The sequence below is a fragment of the Periplaneta americana genome, chromosome 8, assembly GCF_040183065.1.
Source record: "Periplaneta americana isolate PAMFEO1 chromosome 8, P.americana_PAMFEO1_priV1, whole genome shotgun sequence".
NCBI lineage: Eukaryota > Metazoa > Arthropoda > Insecta > Blattodea > Blattidae > Periplaneta > Periplaneta americana.
Genome location: NC_091124.1, coordinates 128,192,212 through 128,214,069, shown reverse-complemented (window position 1 = coordinate 128,214,069; position 21,858 = coordinate 128,192,212). Strand labels below are relative to the sequence as shown.

At 37.2% G+C, this 21,858-nt stretch overlaps 1 protein-coding gene and 1 non-coding gene across 3 annotated transcripts in view; both read left to right on the top strand.

The window, feature by feature from the left end:
* Kul (Kuzbanian-like) overlaps nt 1-21,858 on the top strand; it is a 690,443-nt gene that overhangs the window by 481,371 nt on the left and 187,214 nt on the right. The gene's annotated exons all lie outside the window — the stretch shown is intronic.
* TRNAC-ACA (transfer RNA cysteine (anticodon ACA)) lies at nt 21,146-21,222 on the top strand. The gene has a single exon. It is a non-coding gene; the product is annotated as a tRNA-Cys (tRNA).

Sequence of the window (21,858 nt, the reverse complement as noted above, 5' to 3'; positions counted from 1 at the left end):
AAAAGTATTGTGTTCCTTTTGCTTTATTTTTTAATCTAATTGTATATTTATTTTTTAAATAGTCATCCATTATACAAGCAGCTATTGTTGCTTCAGGTCACTAGTTTAAACATATTTACACATCTAGGAGATAAAAACTGATTGTGTTAAGGATTCCAGTTTTGTCACATTATCTCTCTGATGCAATATAATATGTGTCAAGTAACAAAACACTATCAGAGAACTTCCCAATGAAATCTTTCCAAGGCCTAAATTCTTAAACGTTAAGAAGCTGAACAGTCGGAATCGTGTGCTTTGGAATGTCAACACCTCCACCGTTTTACCACAGTCTAGTATATACAGTCACGAAGCTTGAGTTGTTGAAGGTAGTAGGAACAATAGGCTGTGCTGGTACTATTTTGCATTATCTGTGATGAGGCGATAATAGCGATTCTAGTGGTTAGCAACTATCTATGGATCCATATTCCCTACGCATTGAGCTTCGTGACTGTATGTAGTAGACTGTGGTTTTACCTTCTGGAGTTATTTTTTCTATAGCCTGTCTACCTCGGTAAGTGATCCACGGATCTATCAAAAGAATGCTATGATCACTGACAAATATAAAGTATAATTCTTGAAACCGCTTGAAGAGGTGAGTTTTCATAAGCTTCCCTAATGTTGAGGGTAAGACATAAATATTTGGGGCCTTAAACATATTCTTCTTCACGATGGCCATGGAGATATGAGTATATGAATGTCAAGCGATTTTTTTTTAAAATCATATCTCGAAGGCTAAGCCTTCTCCGGATGTAGAAATTTATAGGGAGAATTTTTATTCCACATAGAATGTTTGGGGAAACAGTCGTCGTGAAAATCCATTATCACTTGGTGAGCCTTCCTTGTTAGTCCATATACTGTAGTTTGAAAACCAGCATAGCCAGCTTCTTTGGTTCACTAGCGAGCCTATTATAAGCAGAATGGAGGTTAGTTAGACATTGAGTGCATAGGCTTGCCCTGAGGGCTTTGCAAGCAGTAGAGGTTGTGTAGCTACTCTGACCAGAGACACAGGGTCCCGGGGGACTAAGTCCCCACACAACCATTTACTAAATGTGTACACACAACTTGGAATGGCTTACTCATGTGACCTAGCTAGCCACGGTTCGACTCCGAAGCAAGCTTCCCTTTTTATCTTAACTACAAGAGGGCTGTGGGACCAATAAATCTATCAAATGAACAGTATGACGATGTTCCCCCAAGAAATCATAGTAGCTCTACATCTCTGTCTCCTTTGCAATCATACTATAGACTAGACAAAGAAAACTTTACCTATATGTTACTACGATTCGCGATTACTAAATTTAGAATATCTTTGCATTAATTAGTTCTCTCCTTTACATTTCTTTTCTTAACTTTCCTTTCCTTTCCTTGCCTCGCCTTTCCTTTTCTTTTCTCTCCTTTCCTCTCCTTTCCTTTCCTCGCCTTTTCTTTTCTTTCCTTTCCTTTCTTTTCCTTTTCTTTCCTTTCCTTTCCTCGCCTTTTCTTTCCTTTCCTTTCCTTGCCTCTCCTTTCCTTTCCTTGCCTCGCCTTTCCTTTTCTTTTCTCTACTTTCCTCTCCTTTCCTTTCCTTTCCTTTCCTCGCCTTTTCTTTTCTTTCCTTTCCTTTCTTTTCCTTTTCTTTCCTTTCCTTTTCTCGCCTTTTCTTTCCTTTCCTTTCCTTGCCTCTCCTTTCCTTTCCTTTTCTTTCCTTTACTTTTCTTTTCTCTCCTTTTCTTTCCTCTCCTTTTCTTTTCTTTCCGTGCCTTTTTTCTTTTCTTTCCTTTCCTCTCCTTTCCTTTTTTTATTTCCTTTCCTTTCTCTTCTCTTTCCATTTTCTCCTTTCCCGCTTTCTCTTCAAATTCCTGTTGTTGTTCTAGAGTTTAATTTCTTGTTTTTCCATTTCCTTCTCTTCTTCCTCGGTGGTCTAAAAGCTACCACGCTTTATATATAATCTCTGCAGTCCTGCTTCTCAATTTTTCCTTTTCTCCTTTTTCTTCTTTCTCTTTTCATTTTAGTGGCGGATTTATAGCTAGGAATATAATCTGGTGCAGAAATTTTCCGTAGATTTTGTATCTGCAGCAGGAATGATCACTATTTATGAGAAATTAGCTTTATTAACTAGGCTATATGAAAGGAAAAAGAATGTTGAAAAACGGCATCATTGCCATGTGTGTCCACCACAACCACAACAGCTGATAATTGATAGATAGAAAGATAGAATGAGTTTGAAGCTATTTATTTATCTTCATCATTAACATAGTCCGTATTGTCTTTCCAGAATGTGGGCTTTGAAGTAAAGTTTTTCAAAATACATGTGTGCTTCTTAGATATTTAGCTATGGGCATCCAACAAGGAAAACTCAGTGTACAGAAACCAGCGGGCGTGACTGTCTCGCGCAGATGACGTATGCTCCCGTTCCCAGCATGCTCTCACGCCTACTGCAGGGGAGTAAGAGGGTTATAGCATGCGCGCCGCGAGGAGTCTGAGCTGAGTTTTGCTTGTAGGATACCTATACCGTACAGTATGTATATCTGTCACTTAGTGGTGGCAGTCCGTTGTTTGGGACTAAGCGTTGGATTGAGTAACACATGAAGCATAGGCGTAAATGTAAGCAAAGATAGCCTGTTTGCAATCAGAGTGTAATAGAATCCTGTTTACATATAAGATAAATACTCTCAATGATTATTATATAAGTGTTAAAAGAGTGCATTCAACAATGAAAAATAAATGCTCTTTCTTAGTACTGTAGGATGATAAGACAAGTGGAAATAAACCTCTTCCGATACCCGATTATACGCAATGCTTGGACCTCCTGACCTCATTGTCCGCGCTATCGACACAAATTACATTTCATTTTGACTATAGACGCGTTTAGTTGCAAAATCAGATAGGCCTGCATCACTAAAACATAATTTTTCAGTATGAAGGAAAAACATTTGCAAGGAACTAAGGATTTGCAACCAATACTATTCTTTCATCATACAAATCCATGTGATGTATCTGGCTTTGGAGCATAACAGTGCTATAGCAGTTGTAGAATCATATGAAGATAATTATGAAACAGAACATTAACTCATTTTCGAAAAAAAAAAAAAAAAAAAAGTGATGTAGGCTATCTGATTTTGCAACTACACGCCTCAATTATGTGCTATGCCTAATTAACCCTAAAGCGCTCATTATAATTAAGAGATATGTTTTTTAGTCCTAAAGTATGGCTAGCACATTATTATTGCTTTTCATATGTATATATCACAATTCTTGTCTCGATTCTACGACCCATGTCTTGAGTTCTCTTGATCTGCTCTTACATGAACACGTGCCCGGACGGGTAGTTGTCACGACGCTTTATTTTTACATGTTTTCATAAAAATGAAATGATTTCCACACACGATTCTACAGATTTTCGAAATTAACGATAGGACTACATAGTATGAAGTCAGCTTTTGACCTCTGGCTCAATGGACTGCTCTGGAATCTTAAAATAATTGAAGACAGAAAGTCACTGTTATTCATATTCAGCCTTGCAAGTCGTGGACGCTCTTCGCTGCTGAACACATGTTTACTTACTTACAAATGGCTTTTAAGGAACCCCCTCACATAAACCCGCCATCGGTCCCTATCCTATGCAAGATTAATCCACTCTCTATCATATCCCACCTTCCTCAAATCCATTTTAATATTATCCTCCCATCTTCGTCTCGGTCTCTCCAAAGGTCTTTTTCCATCCGGCCTCCCAACTAATACTCTATGTGCCTTTCTGGATTCGCCCATACGTACTACATGCCCTGCCCATCTCAAACGTCTGAATTTAATGTTCCTAATTATTTCAGGTGAAGAATACAATGCGTGCAGTTCTGCGTTGTGTAACTTTCTCCATTCTCCTGTAACTTCATCCTCTTAGCCCCAAATATTTTCCTAAGAACCTTATTCTCAAACACCCTTAATCTCTGTTACTCTCTCAAGGTGAGAGTCCAAGTTTCACGATACAGAACAACCGGTAATATAACTGTTTTATAAATTCTAACTTTCAGCTTTTTTGACAGCAGACTAGAACACATTATTTTATATTATGCCACAAGTTTCATCATTCATCTACAGACGTCTAATAGCTTTCAATACCTTCTTAATTCAGTGTAACTCAGTCGTAGCATTCCTGTCATTTTATCCCCCCCCCCCCGCCTTCAGGCTTTTCTTCTTAATTTTAGACATTACATCTCGCTACTCATATATTAAATAAATGTTATATGTTATATTGTTTCTCGTCTTAATTCGTTTATACCTTATAACCAGGCTTCGGTCTCGGGCACAGAAAAGCATGAGGTTCAAAACATACGGCGATAGTATTGTTGGTCGAGTGGAGTGGGAGATGGAGCGTGCCGTTACTTCGTGTCTGAACATGTAAACAGTACGTCACAAAATATATTTCACTCTGTACATATGCAGTATATACAGTACATTCCTAGTGTAGACAATAAATTTCTACCATTAAAGTATTAAGATGAGTTGTAACCTTCAATCAGGTGTCCCTATGCCGAAGCCTGTTACACGTACCGCAGCCAAGCAGCAATACACACAACGGTATGCACATTACGGACCCACCTATGCTGTTGCAGTCACCCTTCCACACGGGTCATGACGTCATTTATACTCCGTGTACTCTAAACCTCATACTGGTTATTCTGTGTCCCTAGACCGAAGCCTGCTAATAACACTATCATAACAGTTTTCCCAAATATATGTACTTATATTTTGTTTAATTTTTAATCGCTTATAAGTGAATTTCAATATTACTGCAATGGTTTATGTTTAGGAAAAGGTATTTACACTCGTAGTTTTCAGATTGCTGATGTGGCTTCAGAAAATTTGTGGTATTTCAATGAACTGTTGTAAATGTCTTCAGGTAATTTATACAATTTATTGGAATGAACTTCTTTAAATGTGTCTTTAGATAGTTTTTACACATATTTGGATGACGGGGATGGATTTCATGCAGTTGCATGAAGTTTCATTAATTTTGTTCAGTGGAATCCAAAGAACCTCTTCTTCGTTTTCTACTCTTCCTCCTCCTGATCTTCCTTCTTGTCTTTTGTCTGCTATGCCAGAATTTTCAGACGGAACTTTAAGTTCGTCAAACACTGCTTCTGGACTCGGCGCTGATTTCTTCCTCCCATCGGAAAGGACCTGTCCTCATCGATCATTTCCTTTTTTCCTTCTCTTTTTCTTTTTACGTCTTGACACCTCCTGGATGTGGCAACTCAGCACCGCCTTGATGTGTTAAAGCCTACAGTTCGAACTCTGAAATCATATAAATTATGGAGAATGTGTTCTGATGCTGCACGAAACGTTGCGAAATATTCTAAACATCCACTACTTTTCATATATTCATCCGCAAATGGTGCTTTAGACTGTTTGTACTCAAATTCGATCAATTTCCGACAGTATGGCTTTAGGCATTTTATATTCGTGTTCCAATCAACTACCACAAATGTGGTTTTAGGAAATGTATATTAATATTTTAGTGGACGGCCTTCGATGTAACATCGGATAATTTGTACTCATATGTCAATGAACTGCATAAGATATGGATTCAGAAAATGTGTATTCATATTTCAGTAAACTGACGCAGAAAATTTGTACCCATCATATTTCGATGAACTTCCGCAGATTTCTCTTCAGAAAATTTCTAGGCCTACTCTTATTTGAACAAACTGACACAGTTGTATATGGCTTCAGAAAATTTGTACTCTCATTTCAATAAACTGTCGCAAATATGGCTACAGAAAATTTGAGTTTATATTTCAGTGAACTGCTGTAGATGTGACTTCATAAAATTTGTTCTTATATTTCGATCAACTGTAGTAGTTGTAGCTTTAGAAAATTTGTAGACTCTGCCGCAGAGGTGGCAGTTAAAGAAACCTACTGGTATTAAGGGACATGAAAAGGATAATACAAAAGAAGAAATTCAAGGGAATCGTGAGTTTGATGCGGATTATCGCTCTTTAGGATGCGATATATAGGGTGATTCAAAAGCTCTGCGACAGACTCTGAAGGGTGATAGATCTAACAATAAGGAACCTTTTTTGTTAAACAACGTATGTCTTTTGTTGCGTCGTTTCGAAGTTTCCGTCGAAAATGTTTTTGCGCAGGCGTACGTCAATGTATGTGAATGTGTGCACCCATGTTTGTTTGTTTGTTTGTTGAGATGTTTGTAAGAGACGAGAAGGATTGTTGTTGTTTGTTTACGCTTAATGTTCAATACCTTTTCCTTTCAGTTCAGTGTAATCAATTGAGAATGGATGTCTATACTTTTCCCGAGTTAGCCGACATGGTAATGTGTTATGGGGAGGCTCGCGAAAACGGAAGAAAAGCTCTCCACATGTACCAACAACAATTTTAAAACAGAAATCACCCTCACCACACAATGTTTGCTCGACTTTATCAGCGCCTTCGAGACGATGGGTCTCTTCGTCCCCGGCGCATTGGTGGAAGACCGCGTAGACATCCATTCTCAATTGATGATTACACTGAACTGAAAGGAAGAGGTATTGAACATTACACGTAAACAAACAACAACAATCCTTCTCGTCTCTTAGAAACATCTCAACAAACAAAAAACAAACAGGGGTGCACACATTCACGTACATTGACGTACGCCCTCGCAAAAACATTTTCGACGGTAACTTCGAAATGAAGCATCAAAAGACATAGGTTGTTTAACAAAAAGAGTTCCTTGTTGTTAGATCTATCACCCCTCAGAGTTTGTCGCAGAGGTTTTGAATCACTCTGTATGGCACTACAATGACTTTTGCTAGGGCTAAATGCCGATTTATCGCATTTAAATTGAATACAAAGTTTATCATGTGTTTCAAAATGAGATCAAACCAGCGTTCTGACCGGATTAGGCTACAGCACGGAATGTCCACTTCCTTAATTGTTGTTCACAAAACTTTTGCAGTTGTGAAAATGCAGTATAAAAGGCGTACTGGTCAGATGTCTTATCCATCCCATTCACTTCCATAGTAAAAATAATAGCGGAATAAGTACCAGAAGAGAAGTTTTGCTCTTGTAACGCAAAATTAAATAACAAAAGAAAAAAACCTTGCAGTGAGACTTTTAACAACGTTTTTGGCGATAACGGGAATGATGAGACGAATTTTGTGTTCTATGTGAAAATGATGAGGAGAGAGGCAACTCAAAGTGTGTTTTTTGAGGAAGAAAAATGGCTTCAAATGATTAAATGTCTTTGACTTCAATTACAATAAAACACACGATATTGTCTTTTTACATGTTTTAAAATGTAATATTTATATTAGTTTTTAAAATTCTGCATTGAAATATTGTGTTCTACGGGTTATATTTCAAATTGTATTACCAATAATAAAATTAGGACAAGTAATTCTAGAATACTTTAATTACAAAGGAATGAAAATGCGTAACATTTTGAATTTAACTATACCACCCAGAGACTATCTGTGTGTTGTTCCCCTCTGTATCGCCAACGACCTCCACGGAGGGCATAAGAGTGATTAATGGAAGGTTGCACTGTATCTTGGGGAAGAAAATATCTTTTAAATGAGATAATGGAGAGAGGTGCCTCGACGCAATAATGAAGGCAACTCCACTATCGAAGGGCAACCTAAAAAATCTCAGGGTCTTCCAGGTTGGGGGATTATTCGGCGGACTGGTACTTCGCCAACACAAAATTATAATGGCTTGCAATGCCAAAACATTCCTCGGAATTTTTTTTATAACGTATAAAGATGACGAAACTGGCAAAAAAGAAACCGGACAAGAGAAAATGTGTAAGTGATGTAAAACTGCAACATGGAATGTTAGAGGAATTATAGATAAGAAACTAGAATTAGACAATATATTTGAATAAAATAACGTAAAATACTGTTGTCCTAACAGAGACAAAAAGAAACTGAAAATATAAAAAATATGTAGGAAATTATACGATGTTCAGTAGTATTCTCAATAAAAAGTTACACCAATAAAAGGAGTGGCAGTATTTATAGATAAAAAATGGGAAGCAGGAACAAAACAAATGATAATTACCATCGAGATGAAACATGAATGTTGATGTATAATACTGATAGTCAGTATGCCCCAGAAGAAGGAAAAAAGAAGGATACTGTTTACATTTAAATGAAAAGATGAAATGATTTGCCTAAAAATGTCCCGTTAAGGGCAAAGGCCTCCTCCTCTAGAGGAAGAGCTCTATTTGTCTCACGCGGTGAGCTACTCCGCGTAAGAGATGTTTACAACCTTGGAATTGTTCACTTGGTTCACATTCTGCACTGTTTGATATTGTTCGCTTGTTTCTGTCGCACTGGTTTTAGTCGCTGTTCACTTTTCTTAGGTTTTTCCAGTCTTCCCTATGTCTTGCTCTGCTTGACCAATGGCTTCCTACACGTTCACTGAAGAGGTCGGTCCATCTTCTTCTTGGTCTTCCGCGTGATCTCTTGCCAATGCGGGGATCCCATAGTGTGACTTTCTGCGTCCATCTTCCGTCTCTAAGTCGTGCAACATGGCCTCCCCACTTCCATTTGGTGTTGGTGGCATGCCCTTCAAAAATAATAAATGCAGAGCGTCCCATGGAGGTTTGTGCCAGCCGCGCGCCGTTGGAGGTACTCCAACCAAGAGAACTAATCCCGCTCAAGGCGAGGTCAATGTTCAGTAGCGCCTCAGTTAGTGCTGGACTAACAGCGAGTTAACACTTTAACTGCTCTTAATATGCAAGGTCTTTCACATTATTGCGTGTGTTAGTAACAGCGTGTGAAATTAAAATATTCGTTTATTGCATTTCCTCCAGTATCTCCACTTCCCCCGTGGCATCCCAACAAATCATCATCATCATAATCATCATCACCATCATCATCCGTAGATCAGCCTCCTATGGCGTACCATGGGCAAACACTGTTTCGGTAAATTGATATACCAAACTGGTTTCACATGGGTGAATGACGAATGGTTAAATATCCGCCATTAGTGAAAAAAAGTGCAAGAAGAAAGTGGTGGGTATAAATCGAAATATCTAACTATAAGATCAGGGACCATTAACTACAATCCCATGATATTAACACCAGGACAGGAAATACAATCTACAACAGCTAACGACACTATTCGCTATCTAGGTGTAACCTATCACAATACTTCATCTTGGATCCTATGAAAACAATGAACGAACTTAGAAAGAAATTAGACTCCTTATCCTCTTCACTTCTTTTACAACCTTATAAAAATTTTAATATTTTATCATCCTACATCTGTTCTGCCTTAATATACCACTTTCAAACAACACCTCTATATAAATTTCCAACAAAGGAGGTCTAAAAGAAATGCTTTACCTTCCTCTTGACATGCCAGATGGTATGATCTATTCTGAAAAACGCTATAAGGGTCTTGGCCTCTTCATAACTAGTTGGGAAGTATATTTAAACACATCAATGCATGCCGAACTCTAATAAAAGCCAATAATAGACTATCCACGTAGTGAATTGTCGGAATGTATTGAGTGAAGTGGATGAGTCCATCAAGAAACAAGGCCTACCGCATGATATCTCCGCCGAACCTACTAAGCCTATCAATGTTCAACATCTACGAAGACAACTTAGAGGACAAGAATTATTCGATAGATGGTGCTCCTTACCTCAAAAAGGAAAAGGAGTAATTCTATTCAAAGACTTCACGCCAACCAACAGATGGGTAAATAGACCAGAAAATCTTACAAATAGGCTAGTGAATGGAAGGATGGCCTTAAATTAACAGCTCATATATATCCTGTACGCGCTCTACCACGGCGATCTCAAGACGGAAACCACTGTCGGCGTTGCCACAATGAGATTGAATCTATTGCGCACGTCTTGCGGTTTTGCCCTTTTGGTAAGACATTGAGAAATACCCACCATCACAACATAAAAACATAAATTGCTGACGCCTTAAGAGAAAAACTATACCTTGTATATGAAGAGGTACATGGAATTTCACAAGATGGGTCTTGTAGAAGAATAGACATGATCACTATTTCACCTGACAAACATCTACAGGGCATATAATTGACCCCACAATAAGAACATAAACTACTGCCAATCAACCAGTTGAAGTTCATAATGAGAAATGTGCAATCTATGAACCATCAGTACCGTACTTCAAGGAGAAATACCATCTGTCGTCCATTGAAGTTATAGGTTTAACGATTGGTGCAAAGGGAACAACACCTAGTACCTTTGTTATATTCTGCAGGAAACTTGGCCTCTCAACAAAATTAATTAACTCTATAGCTATTTCAGTCCTGAAAGATTCTCTAACCATCTTGAAAAATCACTTATATTCGAACTCAATCTTTGTTAGCCTTATTCTACTTAATCATTACTAGACTTCGTGGAATTGCCACGAGAATCGTAAGGTTTACTGCGCACGCGGTATAGACTGTATGAGAAGGGGACGTACAACGGATGGATTATGCCGCTGATATAAACACTGAGCAGTATACTGCGGTTACAATAAAACCTGTATCCTGCATTCAAGAAATATAATGAATGATCATTGAAGTAGGAAATGTCTAAACATGTAAATACCCAATTATTTATAGTGAGATATATTAACTCATAAATGTAAGATACTCACATCATCCTTGAATATTTGCATTGCAGTGAAGAGTTACGTACATTTTGAGAGACTGCAAATTGAACCTCCTCCGATGGTCACTCAAACAGTTTTTATATTGGGAAAATGTACGTTCAACATCACACGATGTAATAGGTGCATATTTGAAGAATAGAAAGTCACTACTTTTTAGTACACCAACTTCAGACGTCTTGTCGTGACCTGATAGTACATAATTTATAATACGAGGTTGTGAATAGACAGAATTTTTAGCAATAACGTTTCTCAACTTACATTTCAGTTTTTCTGAAATTAGTGAATTGTTATTTTGGATAACTTTATACTTTGTGATACTTTATCCACTATATTAAGGGCTTCTGAGAGTTGTAGTTTAGACGATTCTAACAGGATGATTCTTTTGGACACGATTTTAAAATTAGAATCAATGAACAGAATATCTTCCAATAGCTGTTCAGAAGGCAATAATTTTACAGCAGCAACAGCGGAACTGTCTGTGATATCCAATGCATCAATTACCTCCATTATTTTGCCGTAATGTTCTGCATAATAATTAACAACATCCAACCACGTTCTCCAACGGGTCAAGACTGGCTGCGGGGGTAAGGTTATTCCAAGGGCAATTGTTTGGAACAGCAACACTCAGTAAAGGACTTTTAAAAATATTTTCTTTACGTGCGAGATGAAACTGTCAACATTCTTGTAGAATAATCGAATCTCCTCCGCAACTCTGTGTAGATCATGAACCAGACATGTCAAGTGAGTCAATTTCGGTTACAGAGTTTGTATGTCCTTCGCTGCTTTCACCATGTATGGAGCGGCGTCAGTAACGAAAAGAAGAACATTTTCCCGCTTGATGCCACTGAAGAACATTTTCCCGCTTGATGCCACTGAGCCATAAAACACGCATTGCATTTTCAAACAAAACAGCTATGGTTTCGTTGTTCACATTTTGTAACTCTTCACATGTCAATAGAAAAGTTTCACCAGGTTTATCACGTGGCAATATCCCAACCATTACATTTGCCACATATCTACTCTTAACATCTGTAGATTCACCAACAGAAACCCAAATTCTGTTATCTCCTACATTTTTTCGTATGCATTTTAACATCCGGTCATAACAAAGTGGCGTATAGTGTTTCCGCATTGTAGATTCGCAAGGATGTGTTCTGTTGGTGTATTTGCAATAAATGTTTTGAAATTAAGGTTGTCTGCCTTGCTTAAAGGGATATTTGCACTCGCCATCATATTACATAAATCACTTAGAAATTCCGATTGGTCGCACTAAGTTGTGTTCTAATACGGAGATACCTCCAATCGTTTCAAACTGCCTGTCGTTGTGTTTTCTGCTGTCACATTATCTCTCTATATCACGCCGTCTATCCACTCTTAAAGATTGTTTGCATATTTTACAAACAAATGGTTTATTCTTTAATACTAAAATACTTAGTACCGAGCTCCTCTATAAACACACGTAATTCTGAAGTATTATATCGCTGAATGTTTGATTGAATTCTTGTCTGCACTGAACAAATGTTAAGCTTTGACTATTCCAACCACAGCAATACAAAAACAAGTGCTTACATAGGTATACATTAGCTGTAGCTGCTCTATCTATTTGGACAGGTCACAACTCTTAACATGAACTGCTACTACTACGAGACCGGGAGGTCGCTCACCTCCTCTATACTACCGTACATCGGCAACCTGATTGCATGCTGCGTGTGGCAATTCAACGAAGTCTAATCATTACTATTCAGTTTCTTTGTTTTTTTTTATTTTAGTATGTTATTTTACGACGCTTTATCAACATCTTAGGTCAGCGTTTCTCAAACTTTTTTGAAGTGGGGACCATTTTTTAAAGTCAGAACAGTTCCACGGACCACCTTACTCTTGTTCCCTTCGAAAGCAACAGTATTATTTCGTAGCATATTTTAATAGGCCTACCACTATGTTTATATTTTAAAACATAATTAATTAATTAATTAAAATTGATTTAATTCATTTAATTTTATATTAGTATTAACTAATTAAGTTAATGTTGATAGAAAAAATTCATTTTCGTTTTTTTTAATAAATCAAGGCTATTAGAGTTTGAATAATTTTTAACTTATTAACTAAACAAAATATTAAATGTTAAATTAAATTAATTAAATTAAATTTTTAACTTATTAACTAAACAAAATATTAAATGTTGGTACTCACATTAATGGGATGGATAAGCCTGCTGATTCTTGCACAGTTGTTCTATATTTGGATGTATGCTGGTAAGCTTAATTCGGAAATCGTCACATACATCTAGTCGATTTCGGTAGGCCTACTTTGTTTTTATTAGAGTTAGTGATGAAAACCCTTTCTCACACAGATACGTAAAAGGAAACTGAATTATAATCTGTAAAGCACCATTGTACAGTTGACTATATTCTCTTTTCACTTGTGATGAAGTCCACAAATTAACCATACTTCCCGCTTGAAATTTCATTTCAAGTCCGGTGTCATTCGAGAGTTCAGTTAACTGTTCTCTTTCACTCAGTGAAAGTATGTTATTTTCAATATCGCAATGAAAGGGATCACGAACCCATGAAAAGTCGTCATATTTACTTGGAAAACAAGTTTCAAATTGTGACCAGAGTTTCTAGATGCGAACATATGTCATTGCACAATTCTTTCCTAATAACGAAATCATTTTCAACCAAAACAGACTCTAGGGTTGGAAATAGTGAAAAATTCTCTGTTTTACGTAACTGATTCACAAAACAGTTTTCTCTCGAACACTTTTTTCTCATGCGCATTGAAAACAGTCAAAGAATTACCTTGTAGAGAGAGATTTAGGCTAGTCAGTTTAGTTTTGAGAGTAGTACATCTGGAAGATATGCCAATGTACTTAGCCACATGTCATCAGCTGATGTGCAGGGAAAAGAAGGCTTTAAATCCCTCTTTTGTTGCTGAGAGTAGAGTGGAAAGTCGGTAGACAGGTAGGGTAATAAATTTCATAAAATGTCAGTCGTGGGGGAAAAAAAAATTGAAAGTTATTGCTATGTGTCATTTCCAAACTGTGCGATTTTCAGCTATGCTGTAATACGCAATTCGTTTGAATTTAATTTTTCTTCTGTCCTTTTCGAAGGACCACAAGGACAGACCTCGGGGACCACAGGTGGTCCGCGGACCATAGTTTGAGAAACGCTGTCTTAGGTTATTTAGCGTCTGAATGAGATGAAAGTGATAATGCCGGTCCGGGGTCAGCACCGAAATTATCCAGAATTTACTCGTATTGGGTTGAGGGAAAACCCTGGAAAAAACCTCAACCAGGTAATTTGCCCCAACGGGAATCGAACCTGGGCCACCTGGTTTGGCGGCCAGACGCGCTAACCGCTACTCTACAGGTGTGGGCGTTTCTTTGGTAATCCATGTTCTTGCCTCCTCCATGTCTTGTTCATACATTTTTCTCTTGTATTGTACATAAGAGCGACTAGTTAGTGGAAGTCGAATGAAGGTTAAGGCCCATTCATAATGAAAATTAAACATAACCGTAACATAAACAGAAGTTTGCGCCCAGGCTACCAATGGGATCATTCACAATGATTCACATAAGCATTGACATAAACATTACCATAAGACGTTAACATGAAAGTTTGCACACTCCAAACTTTCATGCTTATGCTTACGTGATTTGCAAACAGAAGACAACCGTGGAGCGCTGAAGCATACGACAGAATATGAGGAAATGGCGTCGTTGTTATGTTTCCATGGTTACCAAGTATGTTTGTTATGTTTATGTACCCATCGTGAATGATAGTATGACTTGTTGATTTTACCGTAACGTTTATATTCTTAAGTTAACGCTTACGTTATGTTTAATGAATGGGCCTTTATTCTTAGTAATAAAAGTTCTGTTATGGTGAAGTTATGACAGTGGATGCTGTATTAAAATGTTAATTTCTTGTGTAATAAGGTAGTGTGACTGTATTTCCGATGATGTAGAAAATAACAAATATATGAGCAATTGAAATTGAGTCTTACTTTCGAAAAATCTCAGATGAAACATATGAGTATATTAAAGTAGGCATCACTTTACAGGCCTGCTGCAAGTGAAATAACTGACAATATCTGGTGCAACGTATTAATAAAGGTACTGCTAAAATGGGTTTATTATTAAGTAATAAATAATTATGTGAACCTACTCCAACTGGTTTAGGAACGAACTTCGGTCGGCGGGAAAAGGCACATAAGTCATAAAAATAATTTTTTTCAGGAGAGACTTTCTTTTTAATTTACTCTTAACTAATATAAGTATAATAATGAAATTCATGTATGTTGGTTAAAGTAAGACCCTTTTCAATTTAAAATACAGGAAATTTTATTATTTAAAAATGAGAAAAAATACTACACTTATGTGATTAGGTACAACAGAAAAATCTACTTTTTTTACTTATGTGCCTTTTCCCGCCGACCAAAGGGAAGATATTTTAGCATTGAAAAATGTATTTCATATTTACATATTTTACCAAAAAAAATGTTATGTTTTGGCAAAATTTTCTTCATACTGTGTCAGTTTCTAATCATAAATGATCTTCCTAGAGTTTATACGTTATCACACTGTAAGCCTACCCTGAATAATCATACTGATCTAACACTCGAAAATGAAAATAGTAATTGCAGCAAGTAGGCTAATAGAAGCGGCGATTGTAGTTAACCCGACCACTAAACATACGTGTGATTTAAAGCCTTCTCTCAAGTACCTCCATGAAATGGTTTTAATGCTGTTTCCTACTTTTGGAGAGCACTATAGCTGAACAACTTAACCGTCCAGCGGTGCGGGGGGGGGGGGGGTGTTAGTCTGTTCGTAAGTCCGCGATACACTAAAAGCATTTCCAGAGCTTTTAAAGTAAAATTATAGTAAAGACAGGAATCAAGTTACAAGGGGTGACCAATTGAATGGGCCCCATGTGTCTATGAAGACTTTTTTGTCCATTCCAAGATTGAAATATTATCAAATAAAAATGCTGTTTTTATGTCGAACTTTGCCATGGTGACAATACTTTATTTTTAAATTTATCATTGTTCCGAATTCTCTCCGCAATCATATTGTATTATTTAACCTCTGCTTTGTATTCTGGATTCTAGTGGTCAGCCGTAGATGTCGGCCAGATGTCCCATATTGTGGAATTTGTTTGCAAATACCGATATTTCCTTTAGTTGTTAGTGTATAACGATCAATTAGCAATTTGTACAAACTTTAAACATTTAATAAATATTAGACAGTATTTAGTACAAAATAGTTACGGAATAAAATTACTTTTAAAAGAAATTGTGTTAATTCAGAGTTTAGTTGTTCATGGTAACTCGGTTATGTGGAAAATACTGGACGCTTGGAACTCTGTGTACCAGTATGCTGATGTTAAATCTCTGCAGTATTTGGAAACTGCTTGCTACCTGATAAGACTCTAACTATGAATTTATGAATAGGGTAAATTAGGGTCTGTTGGAGAGTCGGGCATGTTGGACACTTTGTACTTTAACGTGTTATCTCGCTACTTGTGGGCACCACATTCTGCTAGAAGTCAATGACGGAAGTAGCCAACGAGTGGGGCTACTTCCGTCATTGACTTCTAGCAGAATGTGGTGCCCACAAGTGGCGAGGTAACACGTTAAAGTACAAAGTGTCCAACATACCCGACGGAAGTAGCCCCACTCGTTGGCTACTTCCGTCATTGACATTCTAGCAGAATGTGGTGCCCACAAGTGGCGAGATAACACGTTAAAGTACAAAGTGTCCAACATGCCCGACTCTCCAACAGACCCTAATTTACTCTAGTTGTAAAAAAAACATAGAAATTTAATCTCAACAGACAGTTGCAAAACCGATTTCAGTCAATTAATCATGGAACATTACAAACCTTAACTTTGAGTCGTAGTGCACTATAATAAATTGGACCAAATAAGACACTAACCGAGAGATGCTTACTGACATCTCTATTAATTTTTCAAACAGATTGATCATCGAGAGTAATAGCACAGATTAAAATATATGCATGCGTCAGAGTTGGTTCTGACAGGGGGCACCGTCTACTTTATCGTCATTGTATTGGTAGACGTATGTGATGATGACATTAATTTAATTATAACATTTTTTAAAGTGAGCGGCGTAATTTTAATGCGTTCATGGCACAGCTCCTTCTTTTATCTTCCTCCTGCTGTAGTTACACCGCACATAATCATTTTATTCAGTTCACATTATGTTTGTTCGTGTTATTATAAAATTTAATTTAGACATATGAAATGCTGCTCGAACAAATGAAAAAGAATCTCAGAGTGAGGTAATCTAACATTCTATTACCCAACATCTCGCATACATCTAAATCCCGCACTACATTAAAATTGTAACGTGCCCATAAATGTTCAAACATATCCTATTCTAGGAAATGAAATGTGTGCCGACTCAAAATCCGTTGCCTATACTAGCTGAAAAAGTACTTGTGTACTTGTGCTAAATTATAAAATGCTATTGAAATACGATTTTTTCAACCTTTTTGCAAATTTGTCCTTTGCGCGAGAAATGGCCTATCTGTACGATTTTGTCATATCATTTCCATGGTTTATAGGCTACTTGTTTTATGACAAGTTATATTTGATATATTTATAGAAGAGGTTTCTGAAATTGTGCAAGATTAATATGAAATTATATAATTTTAATTTATATAATATTGTGATGAATAACCACACACATTTGGTTTTTATACAGATACACACTCAGATATACTATAAGAAAACTGAAATCGTCTTGGAATTGAAGCGGTGAGATCAATAACCATTCAAGTCCATTTACACAAGTTTCGAGAAAATTTCAAAAAAACTTTTTTTTTTATTTCTTACCTAATTATTATTTTTTGTACGTAATATTTCTGATTGTTTTAGAAATCAAAACAAAGTAGTATACCAACTTATAAAGTCGTAACACTTGTGGAAATATCCAAAATTTAACTTCAAATTTGCAAAAAATGAATGACCAGAAGTGGACTTGAATGGTTATTGATCTCACCGCTTCAGTTAACTTCTAAGTAATTCAGAATATTTTTGTCGTTTGTTTCATTTACCTGCAGAGCAATGTTCCCCCCCCCCATTATTACCATAAGCTCTCCACAATTGAAGAGTTCAGAATCATAGTGGCCAAAAGCCATTTACTAAAACCGTAGAAAACAAGGGTTAAAATGAATTTATTACTATAATTCAATGAAAACAAATAGCAAGTAATAAAAAGTATACACATTAAAACTAAATTATAATGTCAATCTTCATTAAACTATGATATCATTCAATCTTCTAAATGTATCCAGATGTTTGCTGACAACATAAAGTCCACTATAGTCCACTGTAGTCTATTCAGTTGTTGTTTTTCACGAGAAATGAAGGGTATTTTGATCGGTGTTCATTATAGATGCCTGTTGCTAGTAGCCAGAGTTGGGGTGTAGTCAATATATACTGCAGGGCTATGTCTTCTGCAACTGGTACTAATGATTTTAATTTACTTCTTTTGTGGTTTATGGATGGACAGTATATTTTTCACTGCTTATGATTCATGGAGTCCCTCAGTGTAAAATTCTCCGGAGGTAAAATAGTCCCTCAATCGGATCTTCGGGTAGTGGTAGTGGTAGTGGTAGTAGTTTATTTAACCTGGTAGAGATAAGGCCGTCAGGCCTTCTCTGCCCCTCTACCGGGGGATTACAACTATAATATGAACAAAATTACAATTAATATTGAATTTACAATCACGATAAAAATTAAAGTACGACAAGATTACCTGATTAATGAAAGCTAGACATTTTATCATAGAAGTTAAGAACAAAGAATATTTTTGTATTTACTGAATTGCAAATTAAACCTAGAATAATAAAATTCTATAGTGATGAAATTACCGGATATTGAAATATTTTGTGATAGATTAAGAGAACTATTTACAAGAAACCATGTCTGAACGAGTCTCAATTACTGACCAAGTGCCTAGTAAGTTTGCGTTTGAATTCAATTTTACTTCGACAGTCCCTGATGCTAGCAGGTAGCGAATTCCAGAGTCTTGGCAGGGTTATTGTGAAAGAGGATGAGTATGAGGAGGTGCGATGGGATGGTATTGTTAGTATTGTTTCATGGCGAGAGCGTGTGTTCAGATTGTGGTGGGAAGAAAGGTAAGTGAAGCGAGACGATAGGTACGAAGGAATAGAAGAGTTCAAGATTTCGAAGAGAAGGAGAAGTGAATGTAAATTTCTTTTCTTATCTAGTTTAAGCCAACCTATTGTTTCCAGGGATGGGGTAATATGATCATATTTACGAACATTGCTTACAAAACGTACACACAAATTATGAGCACGTTGAAGTTTCGTTTTGTTGTCGCTGGAAAGGTCAGTCAGTAAAATGTCAGCATAGTCAAAATAGGGAAATACAAGCGTCTGCACAAGGGACTTTTTTAAGCAAGAAGGGAGATGAACATTTATCCCTTTTAGCACATGGATAATAGAATATACTTTTCTGCAGGTAGGGTCCGCACTGAGAGATGCCAAGAATCGTACTAAAGTACTTATTCATTAAACTATGGCATTCACTTAACTTTAACCCTTGCTTTCTCCGTTTTTAATAAATGACGCTTGGCCAACTATTACTCTGAATCCTTCAATTATCTTAGACTGTTATGGAGGGGAAACCCCTGATATGTGGCGGCTAGATGAAGCAGTAGTGGGACCATCCCTTCCAAATGATTGTAAAGCATTGATTATTTTTTCTACACCAACTTGAAAAATCACAAACACAAGTGAAAATATCTATATTAAATAGAATATTATATCTGTGTGTGCGTGCGTGCGTGAGCGAGCGAGCGCTTCTGGCTTCATGATGCTTAGAATCTATTTCAACTTAAAAACTACAATAACTCACAGCAACATAATCGATAACCACCAACTGACTGACTGCGGTATCCAATGGCGTTATATACACTGCTCAGAAAAAGTTTTGCACCACTTTGATTTTTTAAACCACAGTGAAGTTAGTGACCCAAGGCGATAAGAAATGGAAAAGAGAAACTTTTTGCAACTGGAATAAATATTTATTGTAAAGGTGAAACAAAGCACTGACAAAAACAAAGCAAGCATTATTCGTATAAGTGCCTGTAAAACTCTGAAATTAAAACATCTACTCCTGGTTAGCTTCCGTATCCTGTTGCCCCACCCCGTGCATTACAGCATGCTGTCCAGAAGATGACTGAGGCGGTTCTGGTCCAGTTAGTGGGGTTTGAAAAGGGCGCGTCAGCATCTATGGCTATTTGCGCCCTTATCTAAAATTCTTTACAGAACAGAGACATAATACAATAATCAGAATACTTAAAAGAACTAAAAAACGTTGTCACGATTAAAACGAGGTATCTGGTCCAGTCTGTCCCATTCTTCGATAGCGGGTATCCGAAGCTCATCCAGGATTTTGAACGAATTCTACGTCGCCGCACTGCCCTCTTCAGTTGGTCCCAGGCATGTTCAATAGATTTATGACTGGAGACATCGCAGGCCATTTCATCTGATTGATTCCTGCCTGTTGAAGAAAGTTATTTACAAGATGTGAGCGGGCATTGTCATCTTGAAAAAAAAATTGTCTCCAAATTCTTGCCTGTATGGTTCAACACTGGGCTGGAGGATCCTACCCCGATACTGCTCAGAAGTCAAATTGCCCTGGACGTACGGCGTACATTCCTGCCCAAAACATTACTGATCCTCCTTCCTACTGGAACTGTGGAACTGAGTACCTGAGATGCATGACTGCCTGGCTCTCTCCACACTCTTCTCTGACGATTGTCAAGCATTAGATAAATTCTGCATTCATGGCTGAAGAAAATTTCACGCCATTGTTCCAGATTTCAATCCAAGCACTCCCTAACCCATCTGTTTCTGGTGCCGGGATGCAAAGGAGTTACCACTGCTGCTCGCAAAAGTCTTCTGGAATGTAAGTTGTGCATGTGGAGACGGTTTCTTACTGTCTGGGTTGACATAGCCCTTCCAGTTACCCGCGGTAAGGCATGGAGTAGCTGTGTAGCGTTGTCTTCTCGATTACTATGAGCCGTTATTCTCAGGTAGCAGTCTTCAGCTGGTGTTGTTGATAGAGAGCGACCATTCTGAGCCAAGTCTTTAACATTTTGTCACACGATACCAGTTCCATGTCCTAACAACATCACTTTGACTTTTCCCGATGTCGCAACCGATTTCCCTCATGCTGAAGCCTTGCTGACGAAGGAAGACTATCTTCTGTCTGTCAAAAGGCAGAATAGGCTCTCGTGCTACTCTATATATTGCTAACTTAACTCAAAATTTGCTTAAAATCATGTTTTCGATGAGAAAGTGACTTGTGTCCATTGATTGACTTTGTGTCAATCAATAAAGTCCGCAATATTGGTGTTAATATTGAAACAGTTGAATAACAAATATTGATGATGTGAATGAGAAGAGTTCGGCCGGCGCTGTGGATCGTGTCCCGGCATAGCTCAGTTGGAAAGAGCGCTCAGTGCACAGAGCTGAGAGGTCCCGGGTTCGATTCCCGGTGCCGGAACGAAGTTTTCTTAATGTAAGAGACATATTTACAGTATGGCTACTTATAGTCATTGTATTCAATGAGGATGGCGAGACCCTCTTATATATATATATATATATATATATATATATATATATATATATATAACAAATATTCATTTGTTTTTACGTAAGATCTCATATTTATATTTATTTTAAAATAATCGCAGTTATTAAAGAATTGTAGTCCTGCGAAACTTGAGCAGTGTAGTTATATCGGCGAGGCAGCTAGTGGCAGCAGCACAGTGGACAAATGAGCATTCTATGACGCCAAAAATACTATTTTTCATCGGCGATAACATATAATTTCATTATCATATGTTGTTATAAAACCAGGTCACCATAAAAGTCTATGGAAACTGTCCTATCTCTTTTTCTGTGTTTCTTCTGTCCAAACGAAGTACGAGAATGTTTTACTGTAAATCACACGCGGCCAGTTGCTTCTGAACAGCAGTGCTTCTTTTCTTAGCTGTGTTAAGCAGTTTTGTGTCGATATTTTTGGACAACTTATAATGAAAAATGAAGATGAAGGCATGTAGTTTCTATTTCTAAAATCAGATACACGATAACTACGGTATATTATTTATATATAAAGCTCTTCACTGTAGCCTTTAAA